We start from the raw sequence: 19169 nt of genomic DNA on the forward strand, positions 1-19169 counted from the left end.
CCAGCCGTAAACTTAAGTTTGCCGAAAAATACACACTAAATTTTCATCAAAAAATTGCCCAAAACCGGGTTAATTGTAATATACTCAAAAAAAGCAGTTTTTCGCAAAACAATGTGGAAATGTAAAATTTTGGTGACAATTTTCACACGATCAGACAAATTTAACTAAATTTGAAGATAATATGTGGATTTTAGGCAATTTGCAAATTTTTCCGTGATTTTATACATGGGTCGAACTTTTGCCCCGCCGATTCGAACTTTTGCCCCACTATGGGCCAAAAATTGTTTTCAAGCAATTATGCAAAAACTAATATACCTTAAAGCAACCTTATGATAGGCCCAGAAACGCCCTTACATAAAATATTGATAAGATTTTATCTTCAATTGGTTCCATGCAACGAAAGTTTGACCAAAAATTACAATATTCACGTCGAAAAACAACAAATCGCCATAACTTTTTCAAATCTCAATCGATTTTTATGATATTTGGAGTGAAAGTCTCTTACTTGAATAGCATTTATAAGATTTGATTTGAATTGAGCTAGAAATCTCAAAAAGAAACTCTTACCCCACTCGAACTTTTGCCCCACTTTACTCTAGAACTAACTTAACTTACTATGGCTTAGCTATGTTTTTTCCATAGTTTACTGGTTTAGGGTTTGATTGTTGTTTTCTATATTAAACCGATTGAAAGGTAAAACAAATTAAATTACAAGTTATTCCGGAAATAAATGATCTTAGAATATATGTAGCACAATATTAGTTAGAAGATAAGCTATGTGATTATTGTCATTGTCGATTAGTGCAAGTATCAAACGTTTGTTTCAAATCTGAAATGATTTGGTTGCACTGGTACGCTCACGTCAACATCAGAATGAACTTACACTGATGTCTTCCACGGGACCGCTGACCTCCATCTGATTGATGCAGCTTTTTATTCCGTCATTCACAATAAATGACCAGCTCACTGAAGTTTGCCGTATTTTTTTCGCTTAACATTCTTCGCTCCTGTTCTTAAATAAATCCAGCTTTTTGCGCTTAACTTGCCATAAATTGCGAATCACCCCCTTTAGACATTACTTGCCCACACTATAATTTTTATGGTTTAATCAAAACAAGCTTTGCGGTCATGAAAATGTTTGATGTTGACGATTAAATGTCACAATTTTCGAACCGAGTTCTCACGTAATAAAATTAAGAAACAAAAATAGAACCTTTTGTCTATATATTTTAGCTTGGGAGCAAGAGCTACAAACCAGGACTGCAAATTGAAGCGACTATATGCTGGAACATTTTTCCAATCACCAATCGACGGATTACTTCTGATGCTGCCACTACTGGCTGGAAGCCAAACCGTTAACATTCATTCAACATTCCAGCTATTGTGGGAAAAGTTCCAAATGATGTAGCGAGCAATATTTAGTCAAAATAGATAGATTACAAGTTATATTTTCTTGCCATTCATTGTCTCGGCCATAATCATTTTTACATCTTCATCGGATGTTTGGAATTTGTGATGGCCAATTTAATCTGTAGGTCTATTATACTCGGATCTACCAAAAAAAAATCCACCGCTCCTCAAAGATTCAACAAATTTTATCGGATTTACATTGCGATCTACACAAATTTGTAATACTGTTAAGTTTAAAGAAGAGTTTATCTTTTAAATTCGAAGTTATATGATTTGGCGAAGCTGTACGCCTTTTAGTATGTCTTTGTGGCCATTGTGAATTCCACGAAGCTCGGTGTTGTGTATGAGCATAGTTAAGTTTGCAATTTGACTTTAAAGCCTAATTATTTGCCCATAGCCAATGCGTTATGGACGCAACATATGATTAAACTTTGTAGACTGCAGTATCCGTTTTTGAAAAAAAATATAGACATCAAAGAGGGTTCTCCTATTGAATCAAATCAGCATTTAAGGCGAAGTAGGCCGCCATTGAAATTTGCACACGTCGTTGATGATTGTTGCTAATTCATCTCACGATTTTGCATCAAAGAAAATCAGTTGGTTTTGCACTGGCACAGCTGAAAAAGTATCAGCATACTTTATGCATGTAAGCGCGTACAGTGATACTTTTTCAAGTCAATATAAACTATCAAGACTGAGTTTTATCACTTTGAAATGCAAGCTGAAAAGTCATCATTGTTGCCAAAACGAATGACGGGCTACTTAGCCTTAAGGTGACACGGGAGACCGTGTTATTTTGCCTATCTTTTGTATCACTCTAACAATTATCATTAAAACTTTGTGGAAGCAAATCTCGAGTTTTAGTAAACCGATGAAGCTAAAAATCAAGAATCAGTGTTGGGCAAATTGACATTATGTTTTATTTGGGCATGATTGTATTCATCGTTGCTCTGCATTATTATTGAAAACTGATTTACTTTTCGAAACATTTTTCAGTGTTGTACGATAAATGTGGGCTTCGTGGCCGTGCGGTTAGCGGCGACACTCGTTTAGGCGTATTGTGCCACGAGGTGTGGGTTCGATTCCCGCTCCAGTCAGTGGAAACTTTTCGTCAAACGAAAAATTCATCACTGGCCTACTGGGTGTTCCGTGTTGTCCGTTGCGTAATGTTAGTGATCGTTTAGTTTGTGCAGTCTTTGGCTGAAGACGGTGTAAATTGACTATTTGAAAAAGATCGCGAGGTGTTTTGGCGAAGTTATTAACGGAAGAATGGATCTAGGCTTTTAACAAGCAACAGTGAAGGAATTTCGTTTCTCTTTGCAAGCTTTTTCTTTCTCTACATGAAACCATATACTTTTTGGTAGGGTAAATGGCATTTCAAGCTTATCCTAGTTGTCCCTCTTTAAAATAATGAAATCATACTCTACTGCATTGCGCTCGATTCCAATAAAGTCATCGCTTGCAAAATCAAGGAGTATATGCGACAAAACGCAATATTGAACATTGAATTCGGAAACTCATCTACTTTTCATTCTATATTATTTTACAAAAAAAAGTTGTCACCTCGTCTTAAAGTCTTACACTTGATTGTATTTATCAGCTTAATCACCTTTCCCAGTTCATGTGGAGATATCACCATCGGATTTTTATGTCTATGATATTACTTGCCACAGCTAGATTTTCGTTACTGAGTCGATCGTAACCTTGAAATCAATAAACAGATTGACGATGAATTCTATTAAAACGAAGTAAATGGTTGCATAAATAGAGAGTGGAAGTTCTAGTGATGTTGATAGTTAAGTAATACCGTTTTGATTCGAATTTCACACAAATGGAAATTTATAATGCTCAACTAGATTTGACGTCGTTTAAACGGCTTAGTGCGTTCAACTAGTGATTTGACTATTCAATTTGAATATGAACCAGCTGTGGTTGTGTCCGAAATAAAAATAACTAACAGGACGAATATTTCTCTTTATTAAAGTTGATACAAGATGTGGAGTCCAAATCTTCATCCATCATTCGAAAATTAAGTGTTTGTGTGGCCTGATTACACTAAAGTTCCATACAGTTAATGCATATGACACTCATGTTTTCCGTGTAGCGAAAATCCTGTTGTGGCTGAGAAAAACGCTGAGGTTAATACTTGGTGGAAAACGAGACGTAAACATCATGAGTGATTCCAGATGTACAAAGAACCAAATTTTATTAAGCAAAATCAATACGTCACACTTTAGTGGGCTGGTTACTTTGTGTAAAAGTCGAAAAATATGCTGTACATAAATAATATTTTGGATTGTATGACTCCTATTTATCGAACATAACAACAAAATCATATTGAAATTTATTTCTCAGATATCATTCTATTAAACTATGCTTACTGGATGGTTTATCTTAAAACATACTTAAGCCACTCTGGTAAGTTAAGTCAGTTGTAAATATTTGTAATTATAACAACGGTAATAATTATATACTAACTTTTCGAGTGCTTTTGTAGGTTTTATTTTTTTGTGCTTTTATGTAATTTTAATATGAATTATAGTGTCAATTTTGTAAATCGAGCAGATTCATGTGACTCGTCTGAGGTCACTGTCGATCAAAGTAAGCATGCGTATTTCAGTTGTCACCCGTCGACTGTCGTAGTCAAGGTATCTAGAAGGGAGGTACTTCAATGTGTCAGAATGTTGAATTCGCCATTTTGAAATACCAGGTGACAGCTGGTGAGTTTGTTTTGGTTTGAAGGTGCTAACTCAAGACGTACCTCCAAACATTTTTCACAGCCACACTCCATCTGGTTTCGTTCGGCTTTAAATTTTACTAGTCATAGAAGAAATGTAGCATCCTAGTAGCTTTTCCTCACATCAATCAATACTGGAAACTTTTTTCAGAAGGGCGAATCTAACAAAATTTAGAAATTGAGTTTAATACTTGGCTGGTTCCTGCATGCAACATAGTTTTAAGAAATGCAAGAAAAAAATATTTTACTCGAGCTACTAGTTGATAAATCATGAAAAACAAAACGGCGTAATTAATTGTTTGATTCGATTTTTCTTAGTGTGCTATTCCGCCTTTTTTCCTGCACACCACACATATGGTGGCAAAAGGGCTAATTGGTAATCTTCATTATATTTGGGCATTTCAATATTTTTGCGCTTTTCTTTCACAAAAACTTACTAATAAATTACTTTATTAGTTATTTTGTGATAATAAAAGTTCATGCTATCCATCAGACTAGTAACTGGAATTATTGAACAACAAAATAACAATCCGGAGCAAGCGAAAGTACGGTGGAAATTTCATCTATATTACCATCGATCACCACCCAAAATCATCACTTCTCTTGGCTACCGTACTTTTACGGCATTTATGTTACTAAAGATAATGATAAATGTACACAAAATACCTGTTTAAATACATAATGGACCACTTCCCACCGCTAGCGGGAGTCATCCAATAGGGAACACGAATGTTATCCCAGTTGCAGGCGTCGATCTTTGACTTCTTCCTGTAGCCATGTACTCAGCTGCATTTCCTCTGGGGACACCACTTGACCGGGGAATCTAATTAATAGGAAGAAAACCAACCATCAGATGCGGGGGGAACGGTCGGTGTTTTTTACGCATTGATCGCTTTGAACAGTCAGCAGATTTGGCTGGAACATAAATAACAGACTTACCTCCGGGTTCCCGTGGCTTCTCAAAGCGGTACGTTTCTGGTTGTGCCACTAAGTGATAGTACCAGTGAGGAATGCTGGTATTTTTCACTATTTTTAACTTTTTTATTATATTTTTATGCTCGATGCAATACGGCGTAATTAACATAGAAGAAAACGAAAGGGATAAACAAATCGGCGAAACTGACAGATGATTTGTCAGTTGGACGCAGCCAATGGGCTCAATTGGAATTACGATTTGACAAAGGACGAATATTCTGAAGGGCGCAATAAGAACGATGTTTCGAAAAGGGCTGGGCGATATTTTTCTTAAATTAGTGTGGCAAAATGATCATAGAAAAATATGATAATTGGTGAAATGATAGATCAATTGATAATCAATATGATAAAAAGTAATGCGGGTTTAAAATAGTGTGTATAGCAAATAGAGAATTAATTTCTTGTGAGGAAATTTCAATCAATAATTTCTCATATTGTCATCAATGTCAATTTCGCCGTTTTGAAAAAAGTGCACAGAATAAAACACTTGCATTTTACATCCTCTAAAACACACGAAGAAGGTAAACGTTACTCAGAAATGCGGGAGACAATTTTCACTTACCGGTAGGATTTGTTTTCTGTGGTAAACAATGCCTAACATTCCCATAGAAACGATACATGAAAACATACTCGCCAGCTCGCCAGCTCGCCAGCTGTCACTTTCATCTCCCCTGTAGCTGACCTCACTTCGCACCCACTGACTGCTTAGATCACTGAACCTCCCTTCAATCAATCTTGGTCGTAGTAATCCAGTCACATCGAGCGACAACTGTCGAATAACTCGAGTGACAGAGCCGTGTCGAGCGAAGTTTTTGGTCGATAGTGATTCCAGTCGAGTCATTTTAATCGACTCAACTTATAAAGTAGGTCCCTATATTGAATTTTCAAGTAAAAACTACAAAGCAAGATTTATCTAGATTCCTCGAAGGGATTATGAAGTTGGCCCAGAGGTGCAAAATAACCTCAGAAATCGAGCCCTGTACTCAGATTTAATGGACTTTTTTTTTCATAATAACGGTCTATCGGGGCACCGTGGCTTGATTTCTCGAAAAGGTAATAATCAATTTCTGCAAGAAGACTCCAAAAAAAACAAACCATCAGTGCAAAATCAACTGATTTTCTTTGATTCTAAATCGTGAGATGAATTAGCAACAATCATCAACAACGCGAACAAATTTCAATGACGGCCTACTTCGCCTTAAGATCTGAGCTCCTTTGTTTTATGAACTGATTCAATTCATGAACGAATTCAATTTACAAATCCCCGATCTAGTCCGTAAATTGTGATTACAATAGGGGTATTCACTTAAAGTCGCGTAATATATAATTCTGCGTAACTTCAGCCATGAAACTTTTCAAATGAAATATTCCTCATTAGATTCGCTGGAATGTCAAATGAGATAATTGTGATCTAGTTTTCCACAGGTCTAACCACCGCATCGCGTTGGCAACGTCAATAGTTTGTGCCAAAATCTGTTTTTCCATGTTGTTTGATCAATTTTTGGGGTTATTGAGGCTGAATTTGGCACTTTCATAACGTCATATGTATTGATAATATTAATAGTGGTTAATCATTCAACTGAGGCAAATGGTTGGCGCATCAGCATTTTACTTAACGAAAGCCATGTTTGAAGATTAAAGATTCCATATAATACTGCTTTCACCAGGTAACCTACAGCTGATTCCGATTCATGTTATAGAAAGATAGTTCAGTAATCCGAAGAAATGCATAACTTTAATTTAAATTCTAAAACGGTTCCAAACTATTGAAGTCAGTTTATTGGTTGTCTTCACCCAATTTTGTAAAGTAAAAAGCCCAAACTATGCCCCGGAGATGAACCAATAACGGGTTGAAAGTCTCGGACATTTTGTTCATAATTAAAGTAAGCACTCAGAACGAAATCCACGTTTCAGACGTCACTGAACCTAGGTTAGCTAACGTAAATTAACTCGTGCAAGATCGTGTTTCAGTGCGAGATTCAGATCTGCCACCAGGACACAAAGTTCCAGATCGAAATAAAGCTCTCTTTGGTCTGTGAATTTGTAACCGTTTCGTAGCATAAAGTTCTGGTTTCCAGTACAAACTCGTCTTGCTTCCGGCTTTTCCGTATTCGCTCCATGAAAACAAATTATTGACAATTGTTAACAAAGCGTTCTTGGATGCGATAAGTTGTTGAATTTGACAATCCGAAATGTTTCATTCGCATTTTTTTCGCAATGTCATGAAATATTTAGTAAATCATTTAAGCATCACTTACGCAGTGTTTTACGCTGTTAAGTGAATCCCCCTAATATAGTTAGAGCAAAGACACATTACACGGTGCTCCCCTGACCGTTATTATCAGAAAAAAATCTCCATCAAATCTGTGCTCACTAGTCGTTTTCTATAGCTAAGCTGCATGTCTGGGCTAACTTTTATTAAAAATTCGTAGAGCCCGTTTTAAAGTTACGCCCTTTTGATTGTACAAGTCCATAAATTCAAAGTAAATCTGAGATATTTGAACGGATTTTTATTGGACGTGATTATCAGAAATAATAAACTATTAAAATTTGGTGCAAATTTTTTTTTAGTTATTTGTAACCTCTGGGCTAAGTTTTGAATAAGAAGATCGTTGAAATTTTGAGTTACGCCCTTTTTGAAGTGTAACTATTAAAATCACCAATTTCAAATAGATTAATTAGGCATTCTAATACCAGTAAGCATGTTCAAATGACTTCAATGACACATTGCACGCATATGTCGTCAAAATCTTTCACAATTGACCGATTTTTCATAGGCTCAAGCAATATAAGCCATTACGGAGCCAATTTTATAAGGTAAGAGCATGCCACGAGCTCACCAGTAGAAATTTCATCCTCGACTGTTGAACAACAAAATACACAAACATAAAACCAAACTTTTACTCTGTTACCGTTTGTAACAATAAGCCTGTTAGTTTTTAAGTTTTTGTTTCTTCTATTGTTAGTATTTATATGTCTCCGTGAAATTTTAAATTTAAATGCTATCATGCCATAAAAACACCCCTACACCTGATATAAAAAAAGTACACTACACTACAATAAAATTAGCCATAAATAAAAGTAGAACAGTTAGAGTTCAGTGGAGAAAAAAAGATGAACAGACAACCCAACGGTAGAGGGAGTAGGGAACGAAGAAGGATTGAGTCGGTCTATTTCCTACGAAGATCTAATTCAAAGCGGACGTTAGAAGTGATCAGGAAGATTAAAGAAATATTACCAGGAGTTGAGAAGTTGAAGATATTTGTAGAAGGAGGATTTAAGTAAGATTAGCTGAAGCTAATAAGTGAAGTGAGGAGCATTGATGCGAATCAGGTATGCTTGTGCCTGTAACCTAAAAGGTTAGACCTTAAACAGGAATATTTATGTATTTAGGGCCCGTGTAGTTTTATCCCGCAAACTACGAAGGAGTTCTAGGGCAAGTGAACCTAGTTGGTTCTTCCCCAAACCCCAAGTGACCGAATCCACAGAACTCCTTGGCCGACGTTCCGGTTCCGAAGGACAGCAAAACCGCGTGGACGGAACCCCTAGGACGGGTAGGTCCTAGTAGTTGAGTCCAACGTACGTCCATTTCCAGTACCCGTTCGGCGTTTCCACGCTGCCACCTCCACCGAAAGAGTTCCGCAGTCTACCGTGCCACCATCCCTCCAGAGATCCCGAGCATACCGGCCGGTTAAGTAAAATTATAATTAATAACCACACTACACTATACACCTACCCACACAGTTATGTACATTTAGGTCAATATAAAAGTAAAATTGTGAACCACTACAATTTTCATTACACCCATCCCAATATCCGAGGTCTGATTAGCCTACTAGAGAACTCCAGCCGACCTTGAGACCAGAGGGGTGCTCCAGATCGCGCTAGCCAAGAAAAGAGGTCCTTGACGCACCCAACCTCAAAAGGCAGGCCGTTGCTTAGCCAAGCTTGCCGAGGTCTTTGTCCTGGTAACCCACGTGTTGCCCAACCTAGCAGTAACAAATGGCGCCCAACTAAATCAATCGAAAAGCTAATCAGATCTCAAAAAAATAATTGGCATTATTTTTTTCACACGGAGAGTAGGAGAGACAAATTGAACAAATTTACAGCAATACACGGTAATTAACCCCATACTTCTGATATAACGGAACCACGCAAAGGCGGCTTACTAGTGCGCGTACGTTTTCTGAAGAGAGTATTTGAGCGGTTGTTTGGTGAATAAGTGAGCGAGTGAACGAAGTTGGAACAAGTATTTCGAGTTTAGAACAAAGTTAGAAACGGGTCTTGATTCGATGAGTTTTTAGGAACAAATTTAGCTTACTGATTGAACGATTCTCAGAGGAAGTGATTGCGATATTATCCCGCTAGTGCGGTAGCTTAGAATAACAAATTTTGATTTTCTTTATTGGTCATAGTTGATAGCTCAACATGGATCTTACAACACAGTACCATAAGATGGACGTGTCCCATTTGAGCATTGATGAAGTAGAGTATGAATTATTCATTCGGAAAATTTCGTACAATTTGAATGAGCACGAAAGCGTGAAGCGACGCAAGCTGAAGGACCAGTTGAGGAAGGAGAGAGCGTTGGATAGTCCAGTCCTGATAGGTAGTGGTACTTGGTCCACCACATCCGATGAACTTCGAGTGATTTTCTCCAAGTTGATCACTATCGGAAGCCTGTTAGAGAGTTCCAAACTGGATGCTAGAAATAGGGAGAAATTGATTACGCGATTAGTACATTTCAGAGTGCGAATCTCACGATTACACTCAGCGTCGGACTCTCACAAGTTCGTTGCAGAGATAGCGAAATTAGAGAAAGAGGTGAATCACATCTGCAAGCAGCATTTTCCGCTACTAGCATCAGTGGCCGAAGAGGAAGATGTCGAGGTAGAACTATCGAAAGTGTTAGAAGAAGTTAGGACCGAGATAGTCGATTTGAATCAATCGATTGCTCCGGCTGAGTCTGAAGAGGCTCAGAGTAATGAACGTAGGAATTTTCAAATTGCAGAGAAGGAGAAAGAACTGAATTCGTCAATCAGACGGACGGAAGAAATATTAGGTCAATTAACTAATTATGAGAATGGACAGGTGGAAGATCTCCCAAATTTACTGAGAGCTTTCAAAGATTTTGTAGTGCAGACGTCAGAGTTGGACAAAAAACGTAGACAGAGGGAAATTGAAAAAGAACAGCAGAAAATGAAGGAGGCTGAACAGCATCTTCAGAATAAAATTCGACTCGAGAAGTTGTTAGCAAATCTGAATGAGAACCTAAAAGCCGATGTGGTTGTGAAGAAATCGACCGGTGAATCGTTGTCGTTAGCATCCATCGAGCCGAGGAAATCTGAAAAAGTAAGGTTTGAGTCAAATAGGTCTAGTTCGAAGTTATATGCTACAGCTAGCGAGAATGAAAGCTCATGTTCTGAGAGCTCTGTCTTATGCGTAGAACCCCGATACAGTAAACCCACCAAAACTCGATCACGAAAATTGTCTCACGCTCCACGATCTCGATCCAGTCATAAACATGGCTCAGAGAGAAAGGGTAGGAAGAAGTACGAAAGCACAGACTCTGTCACAGAGAGTGAGAGTTCTAGGTCGTCGAAAAGTAGTAGTAGATCGTCGTTGAGCTCCGAAAGCTCTTCTGACCACCACCGGCGACATCGTAGAGGAAAATCTAAGCGAGAGAGGTCTAGGTCAACTAGACGAGTCTCAGTCTCAGAATGGCGACTAAAATACGATGGTAGAGATGAGGGTAGAAAACTTTCCGAGTTTCTCAAAGAAATTAAAATGAGAGCTCGAGCCGAGGATGTGAGCGATAGGGAGCTTTTCCGATGTGCGATTCATCTGTTTTCAGGCAGAGCTAGAGACTGGTTTCTCGATGGTTATGAAAACCGTGACTTTCGGAATTGGTCCCAGTTGAAACGAGAACTCAAGAGAGAATTTTTGCCTCCAGACCTGGACTTCCAATTGGAAATCCAAGCGACAAATCATCGCCAAGGTCGCGGTGAGAGATTTGTGGATTATTTTCATGAAATGCAGAAACTGTTTCACACGATGACGAAACCTATTTCTGAGCGTCGAAAATTCGACATAATTTGGCGAAATATGCGTCATGAATATAAAAATGCGATGACCAGTGCAAACATTCGTAGTTTGTCCAAACTCAAACGTTTCGGTCGTACTGTAGACGAAAATAACTGGTATTTATACCAGAGATCGTCTGACAACCAGAAGTCAAGAAACCCACAGGTGAATGAAATCTCCGGGTCCAAAGACCGACCCAAGAAGGAGACACCGCCAAACAATACCAGAGTGTTTCAAAATTCTAAATATGCCACTAACAAACCGCAGAAGACAGATTCTGAAAAACCAAGACAGCCAGAACCGAGTAAAGAGAGTCGGCAGGAGACACAGCCCTCCGAGGTAATGGCTGGACCCTCCAATGCTTTATTGAAAATTTCACCCGATCAATACAAGCGACCCCCAAACGGTGTCTGTTATAACTGTCGGAAATCAGGGCATCACTACAGCGAATGTAAGGAGAGGCTACAAAAATTCTGCCGAGTTTGTGGTTTCTTAGATGTATTCACGAGTGCTTGTCCAGTCTGTTCAAAAAACGCGGAGAGTTCAGCTTGAGAGGGCAAGCTGAATTTCTTCAAGAAAGTCCCTCCAATGCAGAGATTTCGCAAAGCTTACGAGATAATGGCTTTATTCCTTTCGCCGAAACGGATTCTTATAAACCACCAGAGCTGGAAGAGCTCTTCCTTTACAACGATGGAGATGCTCGACCTTTCGTTAAACTACAGATACTGGGGAAAGAAATAATTGGCTTGCTCGATAGCGGTGCAGAACGCTCTGTGTTAGGCAGAGGAGCTGAAAAATTATTGAAATCTCTCAATCTCAAAATTCACCCCTCTACTATCACACTTGTAAATGCAGCAGGCAATAACATTCCAGTTATTGGCTGTGTTGATTTACCCATATACTTTGACAAACAAATGAAAATAATTCCTATGATCGTGGCACCAAAACTCCACCGACGATTGATTCTCGGAGCAGGAGAATTTTGGAGAGCATTCAATATTCGTCCCACAGTCCAGACGACCGTGGAGATCGACGAAATTGACCAGCCAGAGAACGAGCTCGAATTAACCGATCAGCAGATCAGTGAACTTGAGACCGTGAAGCAAATGTTTAAAATTGCGATCGAAGGAGAGTATCTGGACACTACACCTTTAATCACTCACCGAATAGAGATTAAAGATGAGTTCAAGAACTCACCACCAATACGCATAAACCCATACCCAACATCTCCCCAAATGCAGACGAAGATAAATGCCGAACTGGACAAATTGATTGCTCAGCATGTAGTTGAACGAAGTCACAGCGACTGGTCACTGAGCACAGTACCGGTTGTCAAACCAAACGGAGAGGTAAGGCTCTGTCTGGATGCCCGTCGTTTAAATGATCGTACCCAACGCGATGCCTACCCACTACCTCACCAGGACCGTATATTAAGCCGTTTAGGAAAGAGTAGATATTTGTCGACTATCGATCTCACGAAAGCGTTTCTTCAAATATCGCTTGATCCCACATCGAGGAAATATACGGCTTTCTCGGTGTTGGGTAAGGGTCTGTATCAATTCACACGATTACCTTTCGGTCTTATAAATAGTCCAGCCACCCTCTCCAGGCTGATGGACGAAGTATTGGGATACGGAGAACTTGAACCGGAAGTCTTCGTTTATCTGGATGACATTGTCATCGTAAGCGAAACTTTCGAAGCGCATCTCAATAGTCTGCGAGAAGTGGCACGTCGGCTTAAAAACGCTAACTTGTCCGTTAATTTAGAAAAATCCAAATTTTGTCTCAATGAACTTCCTTATCTTGGCTACTTATTAACCCCAGATGGCTTAAAACCGAATCCTGATCGCATCGAAGCGATCGTGAATTACGAGCGGCCCACCTCAATTCGCGCCCTTCGACGCTATTTGGGGATGGCGAATTATTACCGCCGCTTCATAAGCAATTTCAGTGAGATAACCGCGCCTCTCACTAATTTGCTTCGTAAAAGCCAAAGACAATCGTTTGGAACGAGCAAGCTGAAAAAGCATTCATTGACATCAAAGAATGCCTAATTGCTGCTCCAGTTCTATGCAATCCTGACTTCTCTCGACCGTTTCAAATTCAGAGCGACGCGAGTGATACTGCGATTGCGGCAATACTGACGCAGCAGTATGACGAAGGAGAAAAAGTTGTCGCATACTTTTCTCAGAAGCTCACTCCTGCTCAGCAAGCGTATGCAGCTTCAGAGAAAGAAGGACTTGCTGTTCTGTCTGCAATCGAAAAGTTCCGACCTTACATAGAGGGAACTCACTTCGTTGTCATTACTGACGCATCGGCGCTCACATACATCATGCGTGGGAGGTGGCGAACTTCTTCACGTTTAAGCCGATGGAGTATCGAGCTACAGAGCTACGACCTCGAGATAAAGCATCGACGGGGGAAAGAGAACATCATTCCCGATGCACTATCAAGAGCCGTTGAGAGCATGGATGTTGAAGACTCAGGAGATACCTGGTACTCCGATTTGATGAACAAGGTGAGAGAGTCCCCCGAGGACAATCTCGACTACAAAATCGAAAATGGAAAACTCTTCAAACTTTTGCCGACTAAAACCGATGTTTTAGATTACACACATCAATGGAAATTATGTGTCCCTCATGATTTACGATCTCAGGTGCTAAAAGAAGAGCACGACGACTCATTGCATATTGGTTTCGAGAAAACATTAGACCGAGTGAGAAAATTGTATTTTTGGCCGAAGATGTCTGCTTCTGTCCAGAGGCACGTCCAGCATTGTAGAATATGTAAGGAAACGAAACCGGCTAATGTTTCTCAACATCCTGAAATGGGGAAACCAAGACTAGTAACCAAGCCATTCCAAATATTGTCCATTGACTATATTCAATCATTGCCCAGAAGCAAATCTGGCAATGCGCATCTCTTAGTCCTTCTGGACTTGTACTCAAAGTGGACAGTGTTAGTACCAGTGCGAAAGATATCGACTAGTCTAACCATAAAAATCCTTGAAGAACAGTGGTTCCGAAGATTTTCAGTTCCGGAGATCTTGATATCGGACAATGCGTCGAGCTTTGTCAGCCACGATTTCAAAAGCTTCCTTGAGCGATTCCATGTGAAACACTGGACGAATGCTCGACACCACAGTCAAGCCAATCCTGTGGAGAGGCTAAATCGTAGCATCAATGCGTGCATCAGAACCTACGTGAAATCGGACCAGAGGTTGTGGGACACTCGCATTTCCGAGGTAGAACATGTGATCAACACAACTCGACACTCATCGACTGGTTTCACACCATACAGGATTGTGTTTGGACATGAGATTGTCTCTTCTGGTGACCAGCACATCCGAGAAGTAGACGTCAGAGATTTGTCTCCCGAGGAACGAATTGAGCAGAAGCAAGCTGCTGATAGCAAGCTCGCTGATCTCGTTCGGAAAAACCTCGAAAAGGCACATGAGCACAGTCGTCGCAATTACAATTTACGGTACAATAAACCCTCACCGGTGTACCAAGTAGGTCAGCAAGTCTATCGTCGAAATTTCACTCAGTCGTCTGCAGCAGAATCCTATAATGCTAAACTAGGTCCAACTTACATCCCTTGTACAGTAGTCGCACGTAGAGGAACTAACTCTTACGAGCTAGCTGATGATCAGGGGAAGATCGTCGGAATCTTCTCCGCTGCTGATCTTAAGCCAGGAGTCGCAATTTCTGAATGAGTTGTCTTGTATGTCCATGTCAAGTCATTGTCAGGTCAGTTGGTGAATTCTACCCAATGTAGTATAGTCGTTTTATCCGAGATAAATAGAAACGTCCTTAGGTCCAGTCTTTGTTGCATATTTTGCAAAATTGTCGATCGATCACTAAAAGTAAACAAATCGTTGAGAGAGAAAATTAGGTAGAGACTCAAGCTTGCGTGTTAGGTGTTTGTGTAGATGTTTTTTTTTTTGTTCATAGCCCCAATCCCCATCAACCGCCATTGCATTCTAAAGGAGTAGCGTGCTCGTTGAAATTGTCGAAATGTCCAAGGTAATTAAAACAACTAAATGTAGACAATCAATGCGCTTAGTAGCAATTTTAACCGGTTTAGCTCCGCACTCAAGAAGAATACAATATTGGCAAATTTTCAACGCAATAGACCACTAAATTTACAAAATTTCCCAGAAATTCCGCAACAACACTTAGCACTGCGAACCACACGAAGCTATTTGAGAATCAAATGGCTATTGTGTTGCTTGAGAGATGCTCTATCAGTAAGCGAGACCGAGAAAGGTATAGGTTGATTTTATTGCAGTATACAAATAACACACCCCTGAAAATAATAGGGTAAAGCGCGTAAAATGGTACTTGTTCGAGTTTCAGGAACTAGTTTGCTATTTTGTTGAATTTCGCGTTCATAATGCTACTTTTCACATGAGTCGAGTCAAACATGAAAGGTGTTGTCCCAAACCTGGGCTTAATTTGTAAGGGAAAGTTTAAATGAAAATAAACTTTATCTTCGATAAAGTTTATTTTCTAGAGGGAGTATGTGGTAGTGTTACCGTTTGTAACAATAAGCCTGTTAGTTTTTAAGTTTTTGTTTCTTCTATTGTTAGTATTTATATGTCTCCGTGAAATTTTAAATTTAAATGCTATCATGCCATAAAAACACCCCTACACCTGATATAAAAAAAGTACACTACACTACAATAAAATTAGCCATAAATAAAAGTAGAACAGTTAGAGTTCAGTGGAAAAAAAAAAGATGAACAGACAATCCAACGGTAGAGGGAGTAGGGAACGAAGAAGGATTGAGTCGGTCTATTTCCTACGAAGATCTAATTCAAAGCGGACGTTAGAAGTGATCAGGAAGATTAAAGAAATATTACCAGGAGTTGAGAAGTTGAAGATATTTGTAGAAGGAGGATTTAAGTAAGATTAGCTGAAGCTAATAAGTGAAGTGAGGAGCATTGATGCGAATCAGGTATGCTTGTGCCTGTAACCTAAAAGGTTAGACCTTAAACAGGAATATTTATGTATTTAGGGCCCGTGTAGTTTTATCCCGCAAACTACGAAGGAGTTCTAGGGCAAGTGAACCTAGTTGGTTCTTCCCCAAACCCCAAGTGACCGAATCCACAGAACTCCTTGGCCGACGTTCCGGTTCCGAAGGACAGCAAAACCGCGTGGACGGAACCCCTAGGACGGGTAGGTCCTAGTAGTTGAGTCCAACGTACGTCCATTTCCAGTACCCGTTCGGCGTTTCCACGCTGCCACCTCCACCGAAAGAGTTCCGCAGTCTACCGTGCCACCATCCCTCCAGAGATCCCGAGCATACCGGCCGGTTAAGTAAAATTATAATTAATAACCACACTACACTATACACCTACCCACACAGTTATGTACATTTAGGTCAATATAAAAGTAAAATTGTGAACCACTACAATTTTCATTACACCCATCCCAATATCCGAGGTCTGATTAGCCTACTAGAGAACTCCAGCCGACCTTGAGACCAGAGGGGTGCTCCAGATCGCGCTAGCCAAGAAAAGAGGTCCTTGACGCACCCAACCTCAAAAGGCAGGCCGTTGCTTAGCCAAGCTTGCCGAGGTCTTTGTCCTGGTAACCCACGTGTTGCCCAACCTAGCAGTAACAACTCAGGCAATGTCAAAAACGAACCAGCTTGCTTGTATGTTTGCAAATATTCCGAATGGTGAATGAAAATAGCGTGTTATGTATGAAATCTTGTTTTACGAGATGGATATTAGAAGAAATACAAAAAGCTGATTTCAGTGCGGTGGGTTTGGTTTAAACATTTCATGGGTGATTATTTCAGGATAGAATGGTTCAATTTATCAAGAACTTTCAAAACTTCATCAATTCAAACCCCTTCTAGCACTAAACCGAATAGCGCCTTCCGCTTTTTAACTAGCGCTGTCTTCCCTGAACGTTAAACGTAATGTCGGAAGTAGTGCGCTGTATAGATCATCAGATGATCTATACGGCGCACTACTTCCGATATTAGGTTTAACCTACAAGGAACACAGCGCTAGTAAAAAGACGGAAGGCGCTATTCGGTTTAGTGCTAGAAGGGGTATAATTTGTTTTGAACTTGAAAGATTCATTTTCTTAGATAGATTTTCGACTCATACCTATTCTCGACACTTTTGTTTCACTTGGACAGGAGGGACATTTAAAAGCTACTGGAATCATATTTTGCAACAATATGCTCCTTATACAAGTACGCAGTTTCAGACAATATGGTTAAAAAAATCCTCAACGCCAAAGACACTGCGGAACACGTTTTTGTCTCAAGCACCAAAATACCGTTATTTACTAAAATAAGGATTGCTGAATCCATTGCCGATTTCAAAAACATCATAGCACGACTACTTTTTGAGATATTGGCTGCTGAAAATGCTAAATTTAGAGACGAACCAGCCAAGGGCTGAAAGTCTCTTTAATAAAGAAAATTCATTCATTTATTCAATGGTAAATTTGACTCTTTTATCCAACATGCATGCAAGTTTACCAGCTTGTATGGCAGTTTCTTCGCTTAATTTGCCACAGAATTCAAACTTCATGTGTGTAACAATTATTATCAACAAAATTCATAATACTTCCGATGCTCAAAAGTCATTTTTTGGTGGTTTTGAATAGTATTATATTTTGCCATATACGAGAAACGAAAATTTTTGTGTGATGACTGTAAGCATGTTGGAAAAATCGATTTAAACTAAATTTAATCGTGCAATTTCAACCAAATTATATCTGAAATGAAAGTTAAAGTCATATATTACATGCTAAGAGGATTATATCACAAAAACGTTTGATAAATCATACTTCGTCGAACATACCCAAGACAATTTGACGTGTTGTTTTTATACTACATCAATTTTTATCCTGATGTACTTTTATTGTTAAAATTCAGCCTATCTGTAGCTTTTGTATCAATAGTTTTCATACAACTTTTTTTTTAATAGTTCTCAAAAATTGAGGTAATTTTTCGATCGTCATAAAAAAACGAAAAGACTCGGTTGACTAACGGCTGAGATAGTGGACATCTTTGTGGAGTTTAGTATTGTGGCAAGCAAACGGGAGCTCCATGACATTCTGCTTTGACGTTACTGGAAGAGTGCTGCCTCTATGATTTGCCATGCCTACTAGATCGTTTGTTGTGCGATCTGATGCTACGTTCTAGGAGTCTTGTTAATAGGCTTTTGGTTGTCAACTATAATAAAAGGGTTGGAAGCTAACGTATTTGACAATGTTCAATCACTGTCACACAATCTTGTTTCTGCTATATCGTTTTCATTTAGTAATGAAATTGTAATCGTTTTTTCTGTGTATCGTTCACTACTCTTCTATGATGTTATGAAAATGTAAGCTCTAACTGAATGCTTATAGTTGAATAACTAACTAGTTCTTTCAAAAACTTCTAAGAAAAGCTGTTCTTCAAAGTTGGACATTATTTTTCGCATAACAAAAATCCTCAAATTGTATGAAGGTATCCTATACTATTCTATGGAAGGTAGAATTTTAAAACCACCAATAATATTCCACCAATCTCTGACACCAGGTCACCCTAGTGATTTATCCATTCAAGGCCAAATTTGCTGAAATACAATTCTTTTACTCCCAGACCCAGACAGATAGAGCCTTCAGCTTAGTGTTGTAATGAGCCCCTCCACAGATATTAACTAAAAGCTCAGTCCCTCAGCTTGGTCTTGTTGACAGCTAAGACTATCTGGTCTGCTTGGTCCAACTACTTATCTTTATTTTGTCTTTGGTAATTTTAATATTGGACGTTAATATTCCCGAGCACGATAATATTGTAGCTGTATATTATTGCATATAGAGCACATTTTTCTAAGTATAACACGATTTTTTATTGCGCTTCAATATCTTAATTTTGATATTACAAATGATTGAAAAAGATTTCAATCCGTCAACTCAATGACGTTTCAATTTACATAATGACAGCTCGCCCC

General features: G+C 39.1%; 1 protein-coding gene and 1 long non-coding RNA gene across 2 annotated transcripts in view; both read right to left on the reverse strand.

Moving 5' to 3' along the window:
- The window catches only part of LOC5568551 (homeobox protein OTX2-A), a 171565-nt gene that overhangs the window by 116937 nt on the left and 35459 nt on the right, over nt 1-19169 (reverse strand). The gene's annotated exons all lie outside the window — the stretch shown is intronic.
- On the reverse strand, nt 4746-5405 carry LOC110678404. Its single transcript, XR_002501570.1, has 2 exons — nt 5087-5405; nt 4746-4970 (listed from the first exon to the last, which is right to left on the reverse strand). It is a non-coding gene; the product is annotated as an uncharacterized LOC110678404 (long non-coding RNA).

This window comes from Aedes aegypti, chromosome 3 (assembly GCF_002204515.2).
Source record: "Aedes aegypti strain LVP_AGWG chromosome 3, AaegL5.0 Primary Assembly, whole genome shotgun sequence".
Taxonomy (NCBI): Eukaryota; Metazoa; Arthropoda; class Insecta; order Diptera; family Culicidae; genus Aedes; species Aedes aegypti.